The sequence below is a fragment of the Myodes glareolus genome, chromosome 14, assembly GCF_982192425.1.
Source record: "Myodes glareolus chromosome 14, mMyoGla1.1, whole genome shotgun sequence".
NCBI classification, from domain to species: Eukaryota; Metazoa; Chordata; class Mammalia; order Rodentia; family Cricetidae; genus Myodes; species Myodes glareolus.
In genome coordinates, this window is record NC_142039.1 from 55,806,601 (window position 1) to 55,824,939 (window position 18,339).

Here is an 18,339-nt window from a genome sequence, read left to right on the forward strand (position 1 = left end):
ATCCGTTTTGCTATTATCTGTGCTTGTTTCCTATCAAGCCTGCTGATTGGACACAGACACTTCCAATGTTCTTCCCTTGTGTTAATCTTAAATGGCACTGTTCATAAAACTTCAGACTCTAGTGCTTGCCTGTTCTAACAGAGGCCTTTTTGGGTTTGATGTACCAAGAGTTTCTTTTCCCTCTGTATTTTTAATAGAAATTAAATTTGTAAATAGCAGTAGTATATACTAAAAACGCCATCACTTTTTCAGATTCTAGTATTTATTACGCATTAACACTCCAACTTTACAGATATGTTTATGTATGTGTGTATATATATATATGTGCGTGTATGAGTGTTACTCATATACATGTAGCACACATATTGCATCACACATAACATATACACACATTTGATATACATAGCATATATACACATATGTGTATACATATAGCATAGCATGTGTGCTTGCATGTTTTCACATGATACAGTGTGAAGAATTCTACATTTATAGGAAGAAGCTTGGAATACTATTTGAGTCTCTTCCCTTTAGGATCTTGGTCATGGACAAATTACAAAAGCAGCCATAGTCACTCTGCTCTTCCTCGGAGTAGAATTTGTCATAGACATCATGGGTGATAATCTAACAACCGTTTATAATAGTTAATATATAAATAGTATCCCAAAGGTTCTGATGTTGAAGTTTTAATATGATATTATATAGATAGATTCAGGACATTAATCTATCTTAGATAAACATATGTCTCTCTGTGTGGATACATCTTCTACATGCTTATCAAAGCAATATACATTACAATTGTACAGACTCAATAAAACAGATACACCTGGGATAGCGTGTGTACTTTGTAGTCCCCAATTAAAAATCCAATTAGACACAAAATACGTTTCAGTAATAATTTGCTTCATGTTGAAACTTCAAGTCTTCCAGATTTTCTATACTGACTACTTGGAGAAATGGGCACTTGAAAAGAGGTGTGTGAGTTTCATTTTATTTTTTAATTTTTTTGTTTTGTTTTGTTTTTTAGCATGGCATTTGCTCTCATGTGTGTGAAGGGCTGCTCCAAACTGTATTCATTTCCTGGCAATGTTAGAATGTTTTCATAAGAGGAATTCAAAACCCACAGCTTTCAGATAGGATCCAGAATAACACTTTGCAACTGAAGACAGTTTTCTTGGGGTTTCTCCTCCCTGAAATAAGAACAACAATGTGGCAGAGACCCCAAAGGGAAATATATTGTTCATGGAAAAAATTGCCTTCATCCACTCTCCTTCTATTTAAGGGAGCTCTCGCTGCCAGGTTGTAATGAAAACATAAAGATCTAATACAAAACTGATCTGGAGAACGGAAGGCAGGGGAAAGGAACCCGGAAAATACAGCTTCTAATCCAGATGTTAGCATTCACGGGTGGCTTTGTGAAAAATAGCCAGCAACCCCCTTTCATCCTCTCTGAGGTCCTTACCCACAATCATCGGCAACACAGAACACTGCAAGACTGAAGGGCAGTGTACATGACTGAGTTAAACTGTGTTTATGCGGAATAAAGAGCAAGGAGGAGGGGATTCCTTTGCGATGGCTAATCTAAGTGACAGAAATATCTAGAAGGTAGATGTGAGTATCGGTGTAAAACAGGTTTGAAAAATCACCCCTATTTTTTTTAATTAGTGAAAATAATTTGCTGCTGCTTGATGTATTTAGGAATAAATCTCTAAAATTGAAAGAAAAAAACTTTTTCTGCAGATGAAATGATGTGTTGGTGTCTTGTTTGAAACTGGGTAGAAAAAGTGTTTGTTTGTTTGGGGGTTAAAACAATCTCAGACAATTGTTCCAGACTTACTAATTGCCTAAAAGAGAGCCTAATGACTAATGTTAGAAGAACATACTTAATAGACAGAAAGAGGTGAACAGACTTTCAGTCCATTCACCATAGCCTTTTTCGTGAATGTTTGAAATGTATTTTGGGGACAGAACCTACAACTTTACATATTTATAAGTTTTTCCTCTAGCAATTTGAAGCATCCCAGAGTCTGGATGCCTTCAAGAAGCTACCCCCATCACACTTACATTTTCATTTTTCTGTGTTCAATAAGGGGACGGTCCTGCCGGAGCTGTCATGTACCCTCTACATTTCCTGATGGGGTGCAACCCTCACCGCTGCCCTGTAGACAGTGGTACTGTGATTGAAGCTGCATATAAAATAATGTAGCACAGAAGTAAAACCCGTGGAATCTCAGCACACAGACTCATGTGGCACCCCTAAATCCAAGGCCCATTTGACTTTCCCAGTGAAAATGTATTGATTCGGGTTTTAGGGTTATTTGTTTTAGTTTGTAGTTTCCCTAAAATGGACCCTAACACACTTCTTTGCTAGAACAGTAACCCCCAGCAGGAGCTGGGAAGAACAGAAGGAAGGAACCAATGAATACCAGCTGCTGTGGAAGGTCAGAGGCTATTCTGAGGTGAAACCCTGGGAATCAAAGCAAGACTTTTAAGCGTCCTTCTACCTGAGGGATCTCATGAATTTCCTGCTCCCTGCCTCTGTCAATCAGTTGATGGCTACATTACAGTTGAGTTCAGGGTAGGTGACACATCTGTGCATAAGCAGAGCAACACAGGCATGGGCTCATCAGTAACACAGATGGTCTGGAAGCTGTCAGATAGGATGAGTGGCATTTAAGAAAAATGTTGAAAAATCAAAATCAATAGAAAAATAGAGAAAAGTAAGAATTCCTAGCATTAAAACCGGCATCAATGACAATAGCTCTGTGCTCACATTATTTGCTATGCAATGTATATAAGAAAGAATGTTACTTTATATATTTTGTAGCTTAAATAGTGCTATATATTTCATCATAAATGGCGTTGTAAATATGGGGATGTTAGCTGGGTGTGGTGGCACATGTTATTAGTCCCAGCACTTGGGAAGCAGAGGCAGGTGGATCTCTGAGAGTTTGAGGCCAGCCTGGTCTAGCTCTAGGGTGGCCAAGTCTACACAGAGAAAACCTGTCTCCAAAAGCCAAAAAACATGTGTGGGGTGGGTGAGTGGGTGTTACAATACTGCTTATACATTTTATGCTTCCTTTATTGAATATCTTTATGTATTACTCTTCATCAAGACTACTACTCTTTATATATTATAATTTTATTTTTTTAGAATATCTATAATAATGGTTCAACTTATGTCATGAGAGAATTGAAAGGATTATTTAAGTTTTTGCTATATAGAAACCAGACAAAATAATAAAACTCAAAGTCACTGTTTCACCAAAGGATGCAATGTAAGCTTGTTGAAGGAGTAGACTTTCTCTAGATGAGCTAAAAGGTTATGTCCTCTTCAATGGTTTGTTTTGTGACATTTGTTTTGATGACAACATGACAATCACAAGTGTATCTGCCATGACCTTTGCTGATTGTGTTCTGGATCTCATACAGTGGTAAGAAGAAACAGAGGCTGTTTTCCCTATAGGAAGAAAATGCATATAACCCATACAGCCCTCTAGGCATGGTCACATGTCTGTAATTCTATTACCTGGAAAGTGGAGGTAGGTATATCTGGAGTTCGAGACCACCCTCAGCTGGTAGTGAGCTTGAGGCCAGCCTGAGTTACATGAAACCATGCTTCAAAACAAAAACCCATGCAAGCCAGAGGAATGAAATACAGAGAAATACACATATCAATTGGAGGCAAAAGTTTCCTCTCTGTGGTTATAGTATTTTAATGATTCGTGTTATAAAAAAAATCTCAAACATATTTAGAATGCCTATATTGAAGTATGAGAATATATAATGTAATGTGTATTCAAAATGAGATTGTTATTGTCATGGTTACTTTTCTATTGTTATGTTAAGACAACCATGACCAAGGAAACAAATAGAAGAAGCAACTTATTGGAATCTCACAGTTCCAGAGGGTTAGAGATCATGAGCCTCATAGCAGGAAGCCTGGCAGAAGACAGGCAGGCATGGTGCTGAGGCAGCAACTGAGAGCTTGCATCCTTATATACAGTCGGGGGCTGAGAAAGAACTAGCTGGGAATCGTGTGGGCTTTTGAAAGCTCAAAACCCATTCCCAGTAACACACCTTCTCTAAGGAGGCCATGCCTTCTAATCCATCCTAAGTAGTTCCATCAACTGGAGATCTCTAGCGTTCAAATATATGAGTTTACAGGGGACATTTTCATTTAAACCATCACATTTTTATAACTTAATATGCATATCTAAATAATTATATTGTTCTCAATTCTATACTACACAAATATTATTTAAATATATTTGCAATATATAACATAGATCTGCATCTTTAATGAGATAATAATTTGACTTTGTGGTGTCATAGGACTTAGAGTTTATCTTGATATTTTATTTATTTCTATAAAATACTTTATTATCATTATATGACCGAGTTATAGATAAGCATGGTAATTTATGAAGAAAACACTTTTGGTAACTTAACTTTCCTCATCTGAAATGCAAATCTCACAATTTCAATATCAATTTGCATTTCTGCCATATTCTGGAATTTATTAGCCACAACGAGTGAGCAAATAAACTCAGACAACAACTAAAATGTTTTTCATACTTTAATTTATTGATTTTCTAAATCATATTTAGTAAGGCAAAAATAAATGTGATGAGTTCATTGCAGTTTCCAATTACAAAATAAATGACTAAGTATCGTCAATTGCATTTTACATTAAATGCTAGTGAATGGACCTTTTCTGGAATGACTAGGGGCTTCTGCTGGCAATCGGAAAGAAAACAGACATGGTAATCATGGTCCCCTGGTTATAAGCTGCCCATTCTAAAGTTGGTTCTGGTTACAAGCTACCTAGCCAAGAATTAGATGAGATGATATCCCACCTACAGCCACTGAAAACCAGCCACTTAACCTGCTCAGTACTGATTTCTAACCTAGGAATTTACTTGTGTACTTTGTGACATTCCTGACCATGATCACGAACAAGAAGCTTTCCCGGGGACCCGACTTCACTAAGCTGGAGCATGTTGAAAAGCACTGACTTCAATTTCATTTTAAAGGGGAGTCTAGAACTGATTTTAAAAAAAAAAAAAAACATTTCTGAGGGGTGGGGAGGAAAGGGAGATTAAAAAGTTTCTAGAACTTTTGAAATTATTTTAAAAAATAGAATCTATATTTTATTCACCTTTGACTAAGACTGTAACCACTGGAGCAACATCTGTTTTCTTTGTTGTTGTTGTTGTTGTTGTTGTTGTTGTTGTTTTTCCTAGTAGGAGAACCCACAACTTCTGGGTCAATGGATCGCCCTGTAAAAGTATGTCATTGTTTAGGATTTGTTACTTCTCTGTTGACATGATAAACCTCACAACCAAAACAATATGGAGAAGGAAGGTGTTTAATTGGCTTACAAATTTGTCCTTTAGAAAGAAAACCTAAGGCAGAACCCAAGGTGCAGGAACTGAAGTAGGGGACACAGGAATGCTGCCCACCATCATGCTTTCACTATATTAGCCCAGTCTGCTTTCTGATATAGCTCAAGCCTACTTGCCCAGGTTTGATACTGCATGCTGTAGGCTGTGCCCTCTCACATCAATCTAGAGATGCTCCCAGAGATCGACCCACAGGCCAATATGATGAAGGCAGTTCCTCCATTGAGATTCACCCAATTGTTTAGGTTTGTGTCAAATTGCCAAAAACTAAAGTATGACAACATCTCACACAGCCATACATGTCCATATTACTATTTTCAACCAATGGCATTTAAGACAATGTAAGCAACTCTTCAAAGGTTCTTTAACATAGATGACCTCACCATGTTAATTCTTTTTCAGAAGACTTTTATAATGGTGCAGTGCTCAGAGCAGAGGTATATAGACATCTTCGCCCACGAAGAGGATGCTTTGTGGCCAGAAGAAGCCAGAACCTCATTTTTACCCCTATACTGACTTTAACAAACTCTCTGTTCTTGAAAGAATGCATTTTTATTTTGTTTAAGTTACTCGTTTCTCTTATTTGCTCAAATTTTGTTTATGCTGGTAACCTAACACTAGATGATATCCTGCTTCATTGTTGTTGGACCACTCCTTTATCAGAAATTTAAAACAAAACCTATTTTGACAGAAGACAAGCATAACAGAAGATTTCACAGGGTCAAGGCTTGAAGACGCTGCAGAAATTGCATTTCATAGCGGAAAGCTCTCTCGCGGCAGAATAGCGTTCTTTACAAAGGTTGCTGATCAGAGATCATTCCACTGTTCACTGTGCAAATACCAAAGTCTTATGAGTTTTGCTTTCATTTTTATCCACCAGTTGCCCTTGGATTTCTTCCTGCCAAATGCCTTGGCCACATAATACAATAATAAGTATGAAAACTTTCCAATGAGTTGTCATTGTCAGAAGCTTTGGCACTTGAAAACATACCGTTGACACAGCCTGAAAACTGTCAGCTGTTAAAATCCAGTACTTGGAGGCTGCCTTTGATTTTAAAATAGTTATGCAGTCAAATTTGTATCTATCATTGCCAACAAAGTTCAAAAGCAAAACCGTTCTTGTTACCAAATATATAGTGTTCACTGGTCTTGGAGTGAATTGATTCCGGAAAAACAAGGGTTAGCCCATGCATGCTTCATGCTTCCATGGAATTTTCTTTCTTTCTTTTTTTTAATAGAGAAGTTCTCCAGGAAAAACCAAATAGCCCAGGTGCTGCTGTTGTTCTCTGCGATTCCATTGTCAGAGTCAAATACTGGCAAATTTTGGAGGCTGAAGTTGTAGCTGCTGGATGATAAATCTCGGCTCCTCTCTAAGTTCAACTGCCAAGATCATCATTAGCTTCACAGACCAGCTGATGTTACTCATTGACTCCTTCTGCCTATGTGTTAAAGTCTTCTAATTTGGAACAGTAAAACAGTGTTTCTGGGGGAGAGTGACCCTGCATTGTGATGAGATGGTAGCTCTGACAAGACCGCATCCTCTCTCCATTCTAACTCCAGCAGCTAGGATGCAGGATTTCGGCGATTGCTGTAGGAAATGTAGGGGACCCTGTGATCTCTTTGCTATGTAATGCGATCTTTGCCATGTTTCCCTGATCTGCTTCCAGGAGAATTTTCACAGAGTACCAGCATGGAGAGGTCTTCTCTTCAGCCACTGCCTTCTCATGCTTTGCATTCTTTGGGACAGAAAGTGCTGTTCCCTCTCAGGTACTGTGCTATGCTGTGCTGGCCTGTCAGCTACTCCTCAGGGATGAGTTCCAAAACCTAAATAAAGGATGAGCACAACCACAGTGGGTGTAAATGTGGTGAGCCCGCTGGGCACACCAAAATCATCTGTATGCAAGGTTGATTGCATGTTTATATACATGCCATGTAATTTACCATATCAAAAAGCTAAAGAGTAATAATAAAATTATGAATGATTAATATGATAAAATGTAACACCCAATTGTGAAAATGATGCTCCACAAGCAAGGGACACAGATATTTTTTCAAAGAGCAACACAAACCAAAAAATGAATAAACAACAACATCCCTAAAGGTAGCATGAGGCATCTCTTAAGATTTCCTTCCAAACTTGCGGCAAATGTCAATGTCGAATCTCATCATTCTTGTTCAATTTGGTATCAAAAGTCTTAAAACAAAACTAAAACACCAGTAGCTGAGGAAGAAATGACTCCATCTTCATATATCATCAGGTAGACTGGTTATATGTGAATTATCAGAATTATCAAGAATAGTATAAAAATGTATGTAGAAGATTTGGTAAGGTTGAAAGATATTAGATCAATATGTAATAACTGTTACCTTTTAAAACAGTAAGAACAAAGATCAAGTAGAACCAAACTATGAAAGAAAGCACCCATGTCAATACTTAAGTATTTACAACTTTTTAACTTAAGAAGTCACAAGATCTTTCTTCATGGGGAAAGTAAATGAAGAAAGACCATAACTTAGAGTTGAATGTAATGTCCATGGGCTGGAAGTATCAACATAGTCAAGTCTTTTCCCTAAATTGATTAATGCAAACATATAACATTACATATGCTATAAATCAACTCAATGCTGTTGTCTGATGCTGTCCCGTCTTCTAATTCTTCTAGTAACAGGTCTATCTGCTGTTGAATGAAAAATATCAGTGGCCCCAGTTGTAACTCTCTATGTGTATTTTTCCTTTCATTCTTGCGACTTTTGCTTCATAAAATTTTAAGTAAGCCCTAAAATTTGATGCATACTATAGTCACATGTTTCTGCTGGATGATCCTTTTAGGATTAGGTGTTACCTGATATTGTCTTTAGTAATTATCTGGACCCTAAAGTTGATTTTGAATAGTATTCATATATTCATTCCTATGATTTCTGTTATGTTCCTAAAATTGATACTTGTGCAATATATTTTTGCAATTATTTCTTTTAGCTTACCTGTATTGGTAGGTTCTGTGAGAATTTCTTTTTGACAGTAGATGGTTAGGCTATGTTTTCTTTAAACTAATTCTCTGTTACCTGTGCTTTAACTAAAGCGTTTACACATATGTATTTAAAGTAACTCAAGGAGTAAGAACTGAATTCTGTCCACTTATCATGTCTTTCTCTCAGTCTTCCTTGCTTCTTTCTCCCCTTCTGTTTTGTTCTCATCTTTCTGTGTTAGTTAGGCATCCATGTTTAATTATAATTTTAAGTATGTACATGTGTTTTCTTTCATTGCTTTTCTATACACACCATAATATACTAATGTCAAACTTCTATCATGGAGAAAAGTGTGTAAAATTTCATTTGCAACACTTTATTGTTCTTACTTTTGAAATATAAATAGAATATGTTTCCTCTGTGTACACTGACCAGTCCATAAGATGACATTATACTTATTTTTAGATGTGATGTAAGATTCCCCTCTGTATGCTGTGATTATCATTAATGAATACAGAAAACTGTCTTGAGCCCATGATAGGGAGTACTTAGGTAGATGGGAAAAACTAAACTGAATGCTGGGAGAAAGAAGGATGAAGTAAGAAAGAAGCCATGTAGCCCTGCTGGACACAGATGCCAGAACTTTACCCAGCAAGCCATTGACATGTGGTAATACACAGATTAATGGAGATGGGTTAAATTAAGATGTAAGAGTTAACCAATAAGATCTAGAGCTAATGGACCAAGCAGTGATTTAATTAATACAGTTTCTGTGTGATTATTTTTGTTCTGGATGACCAGGAATTTAATAAGCACCTCCTCCAACATAAGCTATCTTTACAAACTCTTCCAGAGAAGAGCTGTCTACTATATTTACCCATTTCTACCTGTTCTCTGTCTTACTTTCAAAGGCTCAATTTTCTCTTTATGATCATTTTATTTTTTATTTTTTATTTTTTTTTGGAGCTGACCTGCTGGTGGCAACTTGCGTCAGTCAGTCAGTTTTTCCTTCAGTGTCTATGCATGTCAGAAGGATGACTCAATAGACATAGGCTTCTGGGCTGATCTCTTTTTGTTTTTAGCACTTGATGGGGAATTGGCATTTTCCTTGGGTTTCTACTATTTCAGAATTATCCATAACTTGTACAGATTAGTGTCTCCCTTTAGCAGGCACACTCTCTGAGATGGTGTTAAACTGTTGTGTTAGTTCTATACTTTAGTTGACTATATTTAACAATTATTTTATATCTTGGTCAGATTTTTCCGAGGTGCCAGGGAACCAGCAATCTACCATCCAGGTATTCCCGAGACGGTGTCTCTTTGGTGCCCAGCTTGAGCTTTCTCACTTCGTAGCTCAGTTAGACCTTAAGCTTGTCACCTGCCTGCCTCAGTCTCCTAAGTAGTCAGAATACAATCCTATACCTCCTACCATGGCTGGTTTTGTTTTTGTTTATTCTGTCTTAAGTAGCCTTAATTCAGCTTCTTGGATCAATGGGATTATGTTTCTTACCACATTTGAGAATAACTGGCTGTAACTTTCTTCTAGTGGGTTGTCAGACCAACAGCCTTTTTGATCTTCTATCCTTTTGAAGGTCATCTACACAGAAGGTGGCCTTCTTGCCAGCACCCATAATTCCTTCAGCTTCTGCTTCTTACTTTGCTAGTGTTTAATTCTTTCTCTAGATTCTTCCTGTTGGTTGGACTGGATAAACCTTAGATTTGGCCTCACATTTACTTTTTCTCTTCTCAATAATCTTTTTCAGGTCCACACAGAAAGATTCTCATTTCATTTCCACAATTTCTACATGGTTGAAGTTTTATAACTCTGTGTTTTTTTTCTGAGATTTTCTGTTGTTTCCAGAAGAATTGTTACTGGTGGTAGGCTTGGGTTATGATTGCTTCACACATCACAAGGTAATTCCAGCAATTTATTCACAGAATAATAAAAGGTGGTTGAATAGCCACCTTTTCTCATGCAAATTGTGTCTCTAATGTTCCTTGGTATAAGTTGTTGGGGGCATAAAGGAAAATACATGTTTTTATGTATTAGTCTGCATTCTTTCACTCCTACATTATCTTATATTCCCAAGGGAAGACCCTCATCTTTACCTTTAAACTTGGTCCTGAGTTCACGCTAATCACACAACCCTTTTGTCCACCCTCTTCCTATAAACCTATATTCTGGTTCTTACCAAGGTTTAGACAGAAGTTCCTATTTGTTTTAAGAGAGTATTTAAAAATATAAGTTAGAGCAATTTCCTCCAAAGCATTATGATGCTTTTTAGGGAGCAGAAAAGCAGCTGAGGAGTTTGCAAAGATAAACCGAGGGTCAAATAAGAACTCAGCTACAAAAAAGCTCCTCACAGCTCTCAGCTGTTATTAAGCCGTTCTGAGAAGATTCAACTTCACCTTTTTGGAGTTCAATTTTTTAGTGATGAGAGCAATAAGAGCTATGGTAGACCATTATGCCAAATATTAAAAATAATCTTTCAATATCCCCCTGCCATTGTCTGCTTTCTCTGATAGTATCAGAGGGGTTTTTATATTAAATAATAGCAAATGATTTCAGATAAAATAGTCCCACAGTAGTTAATCATAAAAATAATTTTAACTGCATGATGTATTGGTCACTTAGAAAAAGAAAAGTCTTAGCTAATATGTCATTATGAAACTTTTATCTGCTTACTATTGACTACAAATATTACTAATATCCCAAACCTTTTTGTTTTAATTTTAAGAAACTCAATCTCCAATAATGGTGTCTTGTTTTGTTCATATATCAACTGTTCTAACCTTTACATCAAGCTGGATGACTTTTTATTGCATTAACTTATTTCTGCCATATCACCTGCTGGATGGGCTCACCCTGACTTAAGTAATCTCAGTTTCATTTTACCATAGACTTGGTTTTTGAAATATGCAAGGGCAACGTTACCCTTTGAGTTTGTATTCACACCCAAGTTTTGTTTTCCTGAGTGTGTATGTGTAGGAAGTGCCTCCTATATTCTAGTAAACACTAATTTGTGGCCTGAAAAGTAACTGGCAATAGGTCTGCCTGTGAGCTTGAGTGAATGCTAGTGTGATCTCCATCCTTTGTTCACAGTACAGGGTACTGGTTCAGAAAGGAGACGGATGATCCTTCCCCAAGACCCTTTTCTGCGCAGGTAATAATGGTTTGTTGAATGACTTAGTCTTTGGTATAATATGGAAAAAGGAGAAGCCTTTGATATTGCTTCTTTCTATAAAATAATCCTTCTTTCTAGGTATCAAGATTTATATAATCACATAAAAGAAATTGGTTACACAATACCAAGTTGTCAGTTGATAAATGCCAATTAACCAAGAAATTATATACTTAAAAGTAATGCTATATGGTTTCACCAGGTTGTACTTATATGTTTAAAACTGCATGTGTGTATGTGTGTGTGCGCACACACATGTGTGTATGTAACAATAAAAGAAAAAGAGGCTTTAAATTTGAGAGTAAGCAAGGTACATACTGGAAGAATTGGAGAGAGGAGAATAAAGGGGGTTATTACTGTAGTTTAATTTTAAAATAAGAAGGAAATATGCTTATTTACATTAAAAATTTTAAAGTAATATATAGCAGCAGAGCACCTGGTGCAGCTGTAATGAATGGCCTCCTCCCAGTTCCCTGTACTTACCTAAGCAGGAGCAGCAACCTGGAATCCCCGTGAAAGGAAGTTGGTAGGTATCTTCCTGTTGTCAAGTGGTCTATACAGTACTTGTCTTATTACCAGATCTCTCCAGATGGTTGATTTAAGCATAAAAGTTGATACAATCTAGAATCACCATGGAAGAGGGCATCAGTTGAGCAATTATCTAGATCAGGTTGACCTACGAGCATAAATGAAGGAGTTATGTGTATTGTTTATTGACGTGGGAGGACCCAACCCTTCCTGGATGCCACTCTTCACTGGACTGGGCCTTTAACTGTTCAGAGTAAAGAAAGCTAAGTAAATTCAAGCCACTAGCAAACAAATAGTTTGGGTGAAATTCTTTCTTTATGCTCCTGACTTAGATGATGGTGTGATAAACTGCTTTGAGTTCCTGCCCCTGTAGTAAACGGAGTGATGGGCTGTGTCCCCAACATCTGGCTAGTTTATGCCCGAAATAACCACATCAAATTGTATTAATTAAATTGCTGCCTGGCCCATTATCTCCAGCCTCTTATTGGCTAACTCTGACATCTTGATCTAACCCATTTCTAATAATCTGTATCGCCACTTGACTGTGGCTTACTGGCATAAATCTAACCAGTGTCCTTCTAGGAAAGACGAGCCATGGCATCTGCCTGACTCTGCTTTCTTTTTCCTAACATTCTGTTTGGTTTACTCCACCTATCTAAGCTGCTGTCCTATCAAAAGGCCAAGGCTGTTTCTTTATTTGACCAATGAAAGCAACACATAGAAAGAAGACCATCCTCTCCATGCCCCAACTTCTCCTCAGTGATGAACTTAAACATGGTGTAAGTCAAATAAACTCTTCTGTTTTCTGTGTTCCCTTTGGTCAGGATATATCATGACAACATAAATGGAACTGGAATACCCTGACTAAAGCAACTCATGGGAGAAAGGTTTATGTTAGTTTGGAACTTTTGGTACACATAGTTCACCATGGTGAGGAAGTCATGGTGGCAGGGGCTTGAGGAACATGGCTCCATGACATCATCTTAAGTCAGGAAACAATGATCAATGCTAGAATCAGCTCATTTTCTCCTTTTTAGCCTGTCTTGAACCCTAGAGCACAGAAAGATACTGCCCACATCAGGACTGGTCTTTCCCCTTAGTTAAATCTCTCTGGAGATGGCCTCACGGATGCATCCAAAGATGTATCTCCAATGTCATTTGATTTACAGTTATGTTGATAGAGAAGATTGGTGGTTGCAGGCCTCTTTACTTAGTTTTTCTCCTCAACCTTCCCTTCCCTAGCAAATGAACTGAGCCAGAAAGATGAAACAAATTCTGGAAAGAGGAGGCAAAGATGTAGAGAGAATCTGCCTATTAGTTGATTGATGTGGGATTCCCATCTGTATGCTGTGAATACAACTGGTTAATGAAGAAAGAATCTGCCTATCTGCCTTGGCCTGTGATAGGATTGAGTAGAGCTAGGCATGAGGGGGGGAGACCCAAACTGAATGCTGAGAGAAAGAGGGCAGAGTCAGAGGGACACCATGTAGCCACCAGAGGGGAAAGACATGAGCTGCCAGCTGGAACCTTGCCAGTAGGCCATGAACCTCATGGTAAAATATAAAATAATAGAAATTGGGTTAATTTGAGATATGATTTAGCCAGAAATACACTTAAGCTGTTGGCCAAACAGTATTGCATATAATACAGTTTCTGTGTGGTTATTTTGGTTCTGGGCAGCTAGGAACAAACAACCGGCCTCCTACTACAGTTGATTTCTAGGTCACATGTTTTTAAAGTCACTCTTGGTTTGTGGCAGAATGTGTTTATTCATTAGTTCTTACAAATACCTAGTAACAGCAGTCTGTGCCAGACTATCAACTCAGACACGAGTGGCCTTGTTATGGCAACTATGAAGATAAGCGTGTCTTTGAACTTTACTTTTCCGTCTTCAAGTATCTAAGCTGTTTTTACACCAATCATAGCAACCGTGGCTGTGCTCTTACTATGTGCATATCATTCCCTGTAACAGCCACAGTAGCCCCATTCTGTAGATGAGAGCACAGTAGACAAGTTCAGCAGTCCACTGAAACCTGCATGCTTGCTAGTCAGCAAAACTGAATTCAAGCCCAAGCACATTGTCATTATTCCCTTCTCCAACTTCTGAGTTGGTGGACTGCTTCCAGGGTACAATGGGGACTTGGCAGCTCTACTTCTTTGGCAATGGACTCAGAGGTGTTATTGACTCTGCTAATTTCCAGTCTAGAGCTACTGCACTACATGACAAGCCCATTCAGATAATCTTGATAAGTATGTGATTATGATGGGGATTTGAAAATTGGCAAAGTGGGCGGCCTTTAGAAGGAAGAAGTATCAGGATAAACTTTTCCCTTGCCTTCCAAACAGAGGGTAAAGGGGCCAGGAGAGTTTGCCAGACCCTAATTACACAGAACTGTGGCAGGGTGTCCCTTTCCACTGTCCTTGTCCCTCATTAGTATCCATAGGGGAAATGATTCTAGAATTCTTCAGGGCTATCAAAATCAAATCTGTAGGTGCTCAACTCTATATAAAATTGCACGGGGCCTGTGTAGCACTGTTCACACCCCATGCTTGAAATGTTTCTGGATGACCTGTGTTGCTGAGTGCAATGGAAATGTTGTGTGGACACCTGTGTTTGAGAACAATGACAAGAAACATTCTCTAAATGTTCAGATGAATTGATTTTTTTCAGTCTATAGGTTAGTTGAATCTGTAGATCCAAGAATACAGAGTGAAAACTTAATTTCTTGTAAGTGAAGGAGAAAGGAGAGCATGGGTTTTTATTCAAAGTTCTTCCATCTGGATCCCGATCTCAAACACAGAATCAGGTGAATTTCTTTAATTTTACAGACTCTGTTTTCTAGAAGCATTTTAGAATTTAAGAAAACCTGAGCAGATGGTACAGATGTGGCTACCTTGTGTATACTGTCGTCAGTGTGAGCATACGCTGGTGTGGTGTATTTGTACTAACTGATTAACAAATGCTATACATTGTAGTAGGCTAGTCCACAGCTTCATCAGAGTTCACTCTGGGCTGTGCAGGAGTCTAGGTTCAGCCGATACCCAAAGTTGTGCATACATCATTACAACAGCATACAGAATAATTCAATTGCTTTGAAATTCCCTTTGCTACTAAGGTGTGGCTTAGTGGTAGAGGTTCATGGACCTAGAATGGATACCCAGGAACCCACCCCAAGACTTCTTAAAGTAAATGGAGCAGCGGACTGCTTCCTGCAGTCCAGCTCCCAGCCACCTGGCTAGCTAGCTTATGCCCCAAAATTACAACGCACAAATTGTATTCATTTAAACACTGCCTGTCCCATTATATCTAGCCTCTTCTTGGCTAACTCTCACATCTTAATTAACCCATTTCTCATAATCTGTATATCACCACGTGACTGTGGCTTACCAGGATGAGTCTAACCTACATCTGTCTACCTGACTCTGCTTTCTTTCTCACAGCATTCTGTTCTGTCTACTCCATCTAAAGGTTGGCCTATCAAAATGCAAAGGCAGTTTCTTTATTTGACCAATGAAAGCAACACATAGAAAGAAGACCCTTCTACACCACTTAATCTATCTATTTATTTTTAACTTCTCAATAAACTGGAACATCTTTAATTTAGTGGGCTTGGTGTATTTAACAATGGTTGTCTTTCTCTGTCCAAGTTGAAATCTGAGAGATTTTTCTCAAACCTATGCTAAAAGCTGTGGATTTCCAAGAGAGATGGAAGTGTAGGCCTTGGAAAATGGACTACCACGTACCTTTACTCTCAAGCTAGCTCACAGACATCTTCTAGCTAGGACTCCACTGTTCTTCAGTAGACGTGCTGGGAAGCAAACCCAAGGCTTGCCAATCCTTAAGTCAGTCACTCACAGTCTCGGGATGGAGCTCAGTGGGTGAGAGCTCAATTCAATCACCAGCTTGAAGTTCATGTTAGAAGTGTGAACCCTTCTATTCTATCCCTTGACTTTCTTGTGGCTCTGGGGTAACAGACGTCCTCTATTACATACTCCAGCTTGGGGCACTCTCCCAAGTAAGGATGGAGTGCAGCAGAGACATGTGACCATGCACCTAAACCTCCGCAACTGTGATACAAAGTAAACATTTTTACCTTTTAAATTGATCATCTTAGGTTCTGTATCATGATGATGATGATGATGGCCAATTTGACCAACAGAGTGGTGGTACACGCTGCCTTTCTCCGACCACCCTGACTTGACTAGTACAGTACAAATGACGACATGGCTGGCAACATCAACAAAAGACCTAACTGTCAAGGTTTGAAGAGTAACTAACGATGCCAAAAGTGGCAAATTATTCCTAGCACTGGGCTTCTGACTTGCTAGCCTGTTGTGTCTGGTAGGGGCATTGATCCTCCATTACTTTCTAATTTCTATTTTTACTATATTCATTTTTTTCCCAGCCTTACCTCTGTATTCTACAAAACTAAAGAAATCCAAAATAATCAAATCATGGGATTTGGTAAGTATTATCATTTCTCTTCATCTTATTTTTAGGGCTCTGCATGCTTGCTATACTTTTGAATTTCCAGGATCCATTACATGTCCTTTTGTTATCATCTGCTAACTGGAAATTCAAAAGTATAGCAAGCATGAAGGACCAAAAAAAATATGAAGAGGAATGATAATACATGCAAAATCTCGTAATTTGATTAATTGAGATTTCTTTAATTTTATAGAACACAGAAGTTAGAACTTATGTATTAAGAAGTAGAAATTGATTACTAAGCTTAATGTAAGCCAACACATAACCCCTGCAAAAAAACTATTTGAATAACAGCAACAATAGCAATAATAGACACAATGAACTTCCAAAGAAAATAGTTCGTTTTCTCTTTGTTTCCTTTACTTCTATTTGTACTACCACTGTTCCTTACTCCATACCTCCCTTCCTCTTCCTTTCTTCTTCTCTCCTTTCCTGCCTTCCTTTGATTGTTTCTTTCAAACCAATTGTATATGAGTAACATCAACCTTGGAAAAGTTCACATATATAACATGTTGGACCTAGAATTAGGACTGCTAATTCTGCTGTATATCTTTGCATGTGTTTGTGCCTGTGTGTATATGTTTGCATGCATATATGCATGCATGTATGTATGTATGTGTGCATGTGTATTTCGTGTGCACGTATGTGTGGATACATATGCATATTACCTATGTGTGTGCTTATTTGTGTGTATGTGTGTGTGTGATCAGAACATTCTGGAGAAAATGTGGGCTATTTTTCCACTTGCCGTATGCTGAGGCACAAGGCTTGCTTCTGTAGCACTGGTGTGAGCTATTCCCAGTTGTGAGTGCACAGCAACGCTAATCCATTAAAAAGGCAACTATATTGGGATCAAGCACGTCCCAAGAGAAAACACAATCTTCACACCAGCATCTGTTTCTAATTAGGATTGCTTAGTGGCAATTTTATCCAATAATTTAGTTAAATTTCCTTCCTAAAGTATAAATATCCTCTGCAGGCCCACAGTTGAAGTTAAACCAATAACTGCCCTATCGTAAATTATTTCATAATTATGTATTGATTATATATTGATGAACAGAAGCAGGTTACAAGACATCATTTTCCATATCACTGGTAGAAAAATCATGTTTCTACTTTTTAAAAAATAAGGCTTTGTTTTTGTATAAAATATATTTTATCATAATTGATGATTTCAAGAAAACATCTTTTTTTTAAAAAAAAAAAAGTACATTATTTAAGCAAGATGCTTGGCTCATATCTTGTCCCTTTAAATATGCTCAGGGTTTTTGATGTAAAATCCCTTTGTTGAGTTGTAAAGACTGGGCCACACTTTGCTCTGTTTTCAGGCCTGGCTAGAGAACACATAAGACCGAGAGTCATCAAGGCCGTTCCAGGCAGCTGGCTTCCCATTTGTGCTGTAACTCTGGCTGGCCGTCTGTGGGAGCAATGCTCTTATCCACCGACCTCTCTTTGGTCTGTGGCTTCTTCCTCCCACATGCTACTTACCATGGACTAATGTGTGTTGACTCTATATTCTAGAATTCTCAGTCATCTGATTTGGAATACTTTGTTTCCTTTCAGTAACAGTAGCCTAACTTTGCCTGAGAATATAGAGTCCCGTATACATACCTGCCTATTCATATGTTCATTAATTCATCAGAGCTCTCTCAAATGCAGTGGAAGTTTAGGGCTCAGTTATGTTCTTGGTATTGTGTGCTGGTTTTATCTCCCTGTGAGAAAAGTCATGTATTCAATACATAAATGGAAATATCGACCAGTACAATAT